Below are 8,735 nucleotides of genomic sequence, written 5' to 3'. Positions count from 1 at the left end.
AATCGAAACAAATAAGAGTGCAAAGAATTGGATAAAGGCTCAAATTTATTTGATGGAATGGTAGTCTGCAAATGGAAACACTCCATGGACTTTTACAATTTTGAAATTGGTGATATATATTGGAAAAGGGCTACATTGAACATAATGACCATTTCTCCACCAACTCTGAATCCAGTGTATTTGAAGCTTCAGTTGATGATGACTGAGCGAGGATCTTTGACAGATGACAGTCGTAGAACAAAGTCCTGTCAGGCTGCAGTTACTTGCCAAATCCCTAATTTTTGCCTATATTGCCCCAGGGTGAGGTACTCAATCTAGCGGGATATTTATTTTTTATGTCTCTAACTTTTGCCTAGATCTCCCTTTCGGGTTTTTAATCCACCGAGACGCTCATTTTTGCCTAAGCCGCCCTTTCGGGTTGTCAACTTAGCGAGCGATTATGTTTTTATTTTAGGCGAAGTATTTCTTGACTGCATCTGAATTCACATGACGAGTGAAATCTTCCCCATCCATAGTTGTAAGTATCAAAGCACCGCCTGAAAAGGCTCTCTTAACAACATATGTACCTTCATAGTTTGGAGTCTACTTGCCCTTGGAATCGGGCGCGAAAGACAAGACTTTCTTGAGCACAAGGTCACCTTCTCGGAACACACGAGGCTTGACCTTCTTATCAAAGGCTTTCTTCATCCTTTGCTGATATAACTGGTCATGGCACATGGCAGTTAATCTCTTCTCTTCTATCAGATTCAGTTGGTCATAATGACTCTGAACCCATTCAGCATCAGTCAACTTGGCTTCCATCAGGACTCTCATTGATGGGATCTCCACCTCTATTGGGAGCACAACCTCTATGCCGTAAATAAGAGAGAAAGGGGTTACCCCTGTTGAAGTGCGGACAGATGTACGATAACCATGCAAAGCAAATGGCAGCATCTCATGCCAATCCTTGTACGTAACAACCATCTTCTGGATAATCTTCTTGATATTCTTATTAGCAGCTTCAACAACTCCATTCATCATGGGTCTATAAGGGGAAGAGTTATGATGTGCAATCTTGAACTCGCTACACAGCTCTTTCATCATCTTGTTGTTCAAGTTAGATCCATTATCAGTAATGATCTTATCCGGCACACCATAACGGCATATGAGTTGATTCTTGATAAACTTCAGAACCACCTGCCTGGTCACGTTTGTATATGATGCCGCTTCAACCCACTTAGTGGAGTAATCAATTGCTACGAGAATAAATCTGTGACTGTTAGACGCTTTCGGCTCTATCATGCCAATCATGTCAATTCCCCACATGGAGAAAGGCCATGGTGATGAAATCACATTCAAAAGTGTCGGGGGAATATGAATCTTGTCCGCATAAATCTGACACTTGTGGTATTTCTTAACATATTTACAGCAGTCAGACTCCATTGTCAGCCAATAGTAGCCTGCTCTTAACATCTTTCTAGCCATGGCATGTCCATTGGAATGAGTACCAAATGAACCCTCATGGACCTCAGTCATTAACAGGTCTTCTTCGTGTCTATCCACGTAACTGAGAAGAACCATGTCAAAATTCCTTTTATAAAGCACATCTCCATTGAGGTAGAAACTGCCTGATAATCTCCTCAAAGTCTTCCTATCTTTCACAGATGCCCCAGGCGGGTAAATCTGACTCTAAAGAAAACACTTGATATCATAATACCATGGCTTATCGTCTTTCACTTCTTCCACTGCAAATACATGAGCTGGTCTATCCAAGTGCATCACAGTAATATTGGGAACTTCATTCCAAGGTCTCACCACAATCATCGAAGCAAGCGTAGCAAGAGCATCTGCCATCCGATTCTCATCTCGAGGAATATGATGGAAGTCAACCTCAGTAAAGAAAGTCGAAATCCTCCTCGCATAGTCTTTATATGGGATGAGGCCAGGCTGATTCGTCTCCCATTCACCCTTGATCTGATTAACAACAAGGGCCGAATCGCGATAAACATCAAGATGCTTGATCCTAAGATCAATACACTCTTCTAATCCCATAATACATGCCTCATACTCAGCCATATTATTCGTGCATTTGAAAGTTAGCCTTGCTGTAAAAGGAAAATGTGTGCCCTGAGGAGTAATAATCACTGCCCCAATACCATATCCATATTGATTTACAGCGCCATCAAACACCATGCTCCATCGGGAACCAGGCTCTGGACCTTCGTCAAGCGTAGGCTCATCGCAATCTTTCATTTTCAAATACAGAGTCTCCTCATCTAGGAAGTCATATTGAACTGACTGATAATCCTCGATTGGTTGATGTGCCAAGTGGTCAGCCAAGATACTACCTTTAATAGCCTTCGGAGCTCGATACTCAATATCATACTCAGATAACAACATCTGCCAACGGGCGATCCTTCCGGTTAAAGAAGACTTCTCAAAGATATACTTGATTGGATCTATTTTAGATATCAACCAAGTGGTATGATTCAACATATACTGGCATAAGCGCTTAGCATCCCAAGCCAAAGCGCAACATGTTTTCTCAAGCATCGAGTATCAAGACTCACGATCGGTGAACTTCTTACTCAGGTAGTAGATAGCATATTCTTTCTTTCCCGATTCGTCTTGCTGCCCGAGGACACAACCCATTGAGTCTTCAAGAACTGTCAAATACATAATCAATAGTCTCCCTTCCACAGGCGGAGACAGAATCGGAGGCTCGGAAAGATACTCCTTGATACTGTCAAAGGCTTTTTGGCAATCCTCGGCCCAATCATGACGTTGATCTTTCCGGAGGAGCTTGAATATTGGCGCACATGTGGCAATCATGTGGGATATAAATCTGGAAATATAATTCAAGCGGCCAAGAAAACCTCGGACTTGCTTCTCAGTTTTGGGCGCAGGCATCTCTTGTATTGCTTTGACCTTGGCGGGGTCAACTTCAATACCTCTCTCGCTAACAATAAAGCCCAATAACTTGCCAGAACGGACTCCAAATGTACACTTGTTAGGCTTCAGACGAAGCTTATACTTCCTCAAACGCTGAAAAAGTTTCAACAAGTGCTCAACATGTTCAACTTCCGTTCTCGACTTCGCTATCATATCATCAACATACACCTCGATCTCCTTGTGCATCATATCATGAAACAAGGTAGTCATAGCTCGTTGATACGTGGCTCCGGCATTCTTCAAACCGAAGGGCATCACTCGATAACAGAATGTTCCCTAAGGTGTGATGAATGTTGTCTTCTCCATATCCTCGGGTTCCATTTTAATCTGATTGTATCCGGAAAATCCGTCCATAAACGAGAAGACATTGAATTTAGCTGTATTATCTACCAACATATCAATATGTGGTAGAGGAAAATCATCTTTCAGACTAGCTTTATTCAAGTCTCTATAGTCCACACACATTCGGACTTTTCCATCTTTCTTAGGCACGGGCACAATATTGGCCACCCATTGAGGATATGTAGAAGTCGCCAGAAACCCCACATCAATTTGCTTCTGAACTTCCTCTTTGATCTTCACTGCCATGTCAGGATGAGTTCTTCTGAGCTTCTGCTTCACAGGCACATACTCAGGCTTCAAAGGCAGGAAATGTTGCACGATATCGGTATCCAGACCAGGCATGTCTTCATACGACTAGGCAAAGACGTCGACGTATTCTCGTAGCAACTCAATCAACCCCTTCTTGACAGATTCTTCCAGGAGTTCCCCAATCTTCACTTCTCGCACACAATTCTCAGATCCCAAGTTGACTGTTTCCAGATTCTCAAGATGTGGCTGAATGATCTTCTCTTCGTGCTCAAGTACACGGGTGATCTCGTCAGGAATCTCTTCAACATCATCTTCTTCGGCCTCAAATACAGGGAACTCAAAGTTTGGAGATGGTGTTGGATCATTATGTTCAATGGGTTTGATCAACCTACATAATGATTTTGGATATATAAAAAAAGATTTTAGAATTCAAACAAGGCAAATCATTCTGCAGATGAAAAGATTGATTTTATTCTATTTTTATGGTTTTATGGTGATCACCAATTTCATGCAAAAAGCGAAAAGTGAAAATAATTGGAAAAACAAACATTTAACATGAATTTATTGAATGAAAATATCATTGTATTTATGAGCCAACAATGTCATCACTCCTCCTTTTGGCATGGGAGAAGGGTTTTAAAACAAAATGAACATTACGTTGACTTATGGACAACTGTTGGAACATCAACAACGACCCAATTATTGTAGACCCTTCCAGGGCTGACAAAGTTTCCAGAATCTTCCTCTGCATCTTCTTCCTCAACGGCAGCAGCTTCCTCGTCTTGAACAGTGTGGATGAATCCACCACTCTTAAACAGCCCATGCTTGTTGAAAGCGCCAGAAGAATACCTTATGCCAGCCCGGGATTTATTGTCTTCCATCTTGATCATCTGTCCCAAACCAGTAGTTGTGTCATGCTCAATGGCCAACTTTGCATCATTGTAGGACACAAATGAAGAAGTTCTTTTCTTAGTAGGTTCAACAATAGATAAAGCTTGGAACGGCGTTCCAACTTCATCCTCAGCATCTATGTAAGAAAAGGAAGATAGTTGGCTAACCAGGAGAGCCTTCTCTCCCCCTACCACCACCAGCTTTTTGTTCTTAACAAATTTCAGTTTCTGGTGTAGGGTGGATGTCACGGTGCCTGCCTCGTGAATCCATGGTCTGCCCAACAGACAACTATATGATGGGTGGATATCCATGACCTGAAAAGTGATCTGGAAATCACTTGGTCCTATCTTGACTGGGAGCTCAACCTCTCCAATCACATTTTTACGGGATCCATCAAAAGCTTTAACCACTACTCCACTCTGCCTCATGGGAGGCCCATGGTATGACAATCTAGCCAGAGTGGACTTTGGCAACACATTCAGCGATGATCCAGTGTCTACCAGCACATTAGACATGGCATCATCTTTGCAGCTCATGGAAATGTGTAGAGCCAAATTGTGGTCTCTTCCCTCCTCAAGAAGATCAGCATCACAAAAACTCAAATTGTTACAAGCGGTAATGTTTGCAACAATACTATCAAATGGTTCTATTGTGACATCATGATCTACATACGCCACATCTAACACCTTCTGCAGAGCTTCACGGTGTGGTTCTAAGTTCATAAGCAAAGATAACACAGAAATCTTTGACGGTGTTTGTAGAAGCTGATCTACAACATTGTATTCACTCCTCTTGATGAGCCTTAGCATCTCATCACAGTCTTCTTTAATTGTGCCACTCTGGCCAGCAGAGACAGGAGTTCTTACAATGGCGGCAGGTTTATTGGCGACAAGTTCCGGAATCAGAGAAATAATAGGATTCTCAACCGGGCGTTCGAAATAATCAACAACATCAGCCCTTCTGGTGTCAGCCTGGGGCTTCGGCGGAGCCGAGAAAACACGACCTCTACGGGTCAGGCCGCTGACATCGACAATATTAACAACAGAATTTGAGGGCAAAGGCACCTCCTTCCCATCCTCCAATGCCACAGCATTGTAGCGATAGGGGACAGCTTTATTAGAAGAATATGGCACAGGGCCAGCTGGTTTAATAATCAAAGAGGGAGAAGCTTTCTGTTTGCTGCCATCATACCGGATGACAACAAGCTCTGGGATCCGAAATACCGGAGATATCACATTGACTTCATCATCAGCAACGTGATCACACTAAAATTTACGTATTTTCGACTCTAATTTCACATGCATTCTAGTCATTTTATTATCATTTTGTTGTGTTATTACTGTGTTTTCCTTTGTTTTCAGGTTTTTTCTTTAATCGGAGCCCCGATCGAGAAAAGGAGTGAAAAAGAGCCAAAAACCCTAAAAATAAGCATTTTGCTCTTATGGCCTACCCAATGGCGGGCACCACAGTCCAAGCCATGACGTGTCCAATTCAAACTTCCATCAACTCCCACGTTTTCCCACCACTTCCACTAAGGTGCCCCACTTTGTGCTTGTGGCGGGCGCCATGGCCTTGTGGCGGGCGCCACAAGAGGAAAATGGTTTCCTCTATTTTCAAGTTGAAGGGCATCCAAGTCAATTCCACCTTTTTTATTTGCTTATAAATAGAAACGCGAATTCAGTTTTACAATCACCCAAACTTAGAGCAGACGAAGATCCGAACGTTGGAACAAGGCGAAATCAGAAGCAACTTTGTTTCACTTAGGCATATATTCAGTTTTATAAAGTGGTAATCGCTTCGCATTGGAGTGTTACCACAATTGTGTAATTGAGTCTGTGATAGAGTCTGTACTCGAGTTTGGAGCACTTTGGAAGGAAGTTAATCCTGCCGCCATTTTCTTTTCCGCATTGCAATTTACTCAGCCCTCCGATTGGAGCAGGTTTTTATTACTCGCTTTTACTTTATTTATTTCCCGCACTCTCTTTTACTTTATTTATTTCCCGCACTCGCTTTTACTTTATTTAATTCCCGCACTCGCTTTTACTTTATTTATTTCCCGCACTCGCTTTTACTTTATTTATTTCCCGCACTCGCTTTTACTTTATTTATTTCCCGCACTCGCTTTTACTTTATTTATTTCCCGCACGCGCTTTAAATTATTTATTTCCCGCACTCGCTTTAAATTATTTACTTTCCGCACTCGCACTACTTTTATTTATTTTAATGCACTTTTACTTTACCATGTCTAGCTAAATTTACAAGGCTAGAATGTAAGGACCGTAATTAAACCAGTAATCCGTACAATTGTTCGTAGAAACACTTAAAGGGCTATTTTAACTTTCGACTTAAGTTTTCCCGCACTTCAATTCCGTTGGGTAAGATCGAAAGCCGTCCAACATCTTTTTAAACTTAATTGTTTTTAACTATTTCAAAAACACCGAAAGCGCTTTGTTTAGTTCATTAGGAGTTTTTAACATCAAGAAGAAAAGAGTTTTTAAAACTATTTTCGGACGCGTTTATAAGTTTAGAGTCTGGTTCGTGAGAACCTCTTTTGGTTAAGAAATCCAGGTTACAATACTTTTCAACTAAGTCAAGATACTATATTTCTTAAAAATAGGTTTACTACTCTAACGCAATGCGCGCCTTTTTATAAGTGACAATAAGAGGGTTTGATTAGGGAGTACAACTCGGTTTTGAATACGCGAAAGTGACAGTTCCTGTTAAATTAGTTCTTTTCAAAGTAGGAAACATTGCCCATAAGTAGTTCTATTAGCAAGTATTTGGATTGTCATTTAATTATGTGAATTACATTCGACCCTGTCTTTATTAATTATATTTTATTTCAGTACTTTATTTTTCAATTGCACACTACAAAAATACCTATTTTAATTGCCTTTGATAAACACCATAACAACAGATAACGATAGATTGACACTTGGTCTCTGTGGTTCGATAATCTTTTATATTACTCTGACGCGTTCGTACACTTGCGAACATCAAGTTTTCCAACGCATCAAGTTTTTGGCGCCGTTGCCGGGGACCAATTTCGTCAAATTTCATTTTCCTGTTGTTATATCGTTTAGACTTAGGTTATTTCCCGGAGGTCGATGCGAAGGACTCGCAGCACCGGAAGTTTAAGCTTAGTAAACTCTCTGGCGGAACCTGAACGTTACGCTCGCGCACGTTTATTCTTTCATAGAATTAAGAGAGCTATGGCCGAAGATCAAAACCAAAGACCTCTTAAGGACTTCGCTCAATCATCTAATGAAGAACCCAGTTCTAGTATAGTAAACCCAATCATCCCAGCCAATAATTTTGAACTTAAACCATCCCTGTTACAACTAGTGCAACAGAGACAATTCGCGGGTCTCGCTACTGAGAATCCTAACCAACATTTAAAAATATTTCTTCAATTAGCAGATACTTTTAAAACCAATGGAGCTTCTCCTGAGGCAATACGTTTAAGATTATTCCCTTTTTCCCTCAGAGATAAATCTCTATCATGGTTAGATTCCCTTCCACCCAATTCCATTACGACTTGGGATAACCTTAGAAGAGTTTTTCTTGCTAGATATTTTCCCCCGAGTAAGACCGCCGTTCTTCGAAACCATATAACTAGATTTACCCAAAACCATGGAGAATCGTTGTTCGAAGCTTGGGAGAGATATAAAGAGTTGTTACGAGCATTCCCACATCATGATTTAGAAAATTGGTTAATCATTCAAACCTTCTATAATGGACTTCATTATAACACAAAGATGACCATCGACACTGACGCAGGCGGTGCTCTGATGAACAAACCTTATCCTGAAGCTAGTGCCCTCATCGAAGACATGGCTCAAAACCATCAATCATGGGGAGTCGAACGAGCGACAGTTGAGAAGAAGGAAGCCCAAGGAGGAGTGCATGAACTAAGCTCTATAGACATGATGCAGGCTAAAATGGACGCATTAGCCCTCAAAGTCGAGCATATGTACACGAACCCAAATACTGTAGCCGCAGTTTCGTCGGATTGTGAGATATGTGGAACCCAAGGACACCAATCCGCAGAATGCAGTCTATTGAACGAAACCCACTCCGAGCAAGTGAACTACACCCAAGGGAACCCATATTCGAATACCTATAACCCTGGATGGAGGAATCACCCTAACTTCTCCTATAAAAACAATAACCCTATTCAAAATAATGCACCTCCGATACCTAGCTATCAAGCCCCTAGATCAAATCAACCTATGCCACCTGTACCACCAAAACCGAGCCTTGAGAAAATTATGGAAAATTTTATCACCGCTCAAACCCAACAAAACAAGGATTTCATGAAC

The 8,735-nt window shown here is 41.4% G+C and overlaps 1 non-coding gene across 1 annotated transcript; it reads right to left on the bottom strand.

Moving 5' to 3' along the window:
* Positions 1–8,009: 8,009 nt before the first annotated feature.
* LOC127133681 (small nucleolar RNA R71) lies at positions 8,010–8,116 on the bottom strand. The gene has a single exon (XR_007807632.1). It is a non-coding gene; the product is annotated as a small nucleolar RNA R71 (small nucleolar RNA).
* Positions 8,117–8,735: the final 619 nt, after the last annotated feature.

This window comes from Lathyrus oleraceus, chromosome 3 (genome assembly GCF_024323335.1).
Source record: "Lathyrus oleraceus cultivar Zhongwan6 chromosome 3, CAAS_Psat_ZW6_1.0, whole genome shotgun sequence".
In the NCBI taxonomy this organism is placed as follows: Eukaryota; Viridiplantae; Streptophyta; class Magnoliopsida; order Fabales; family Fabaceae; genus Lathyrus; species Lathyrus oleraceus.
The sequence above is the reverse complement of the archived record's forward strand: the minus strand, read 5'-3'. Positions and strand labels throughout refer to the sequence as shown.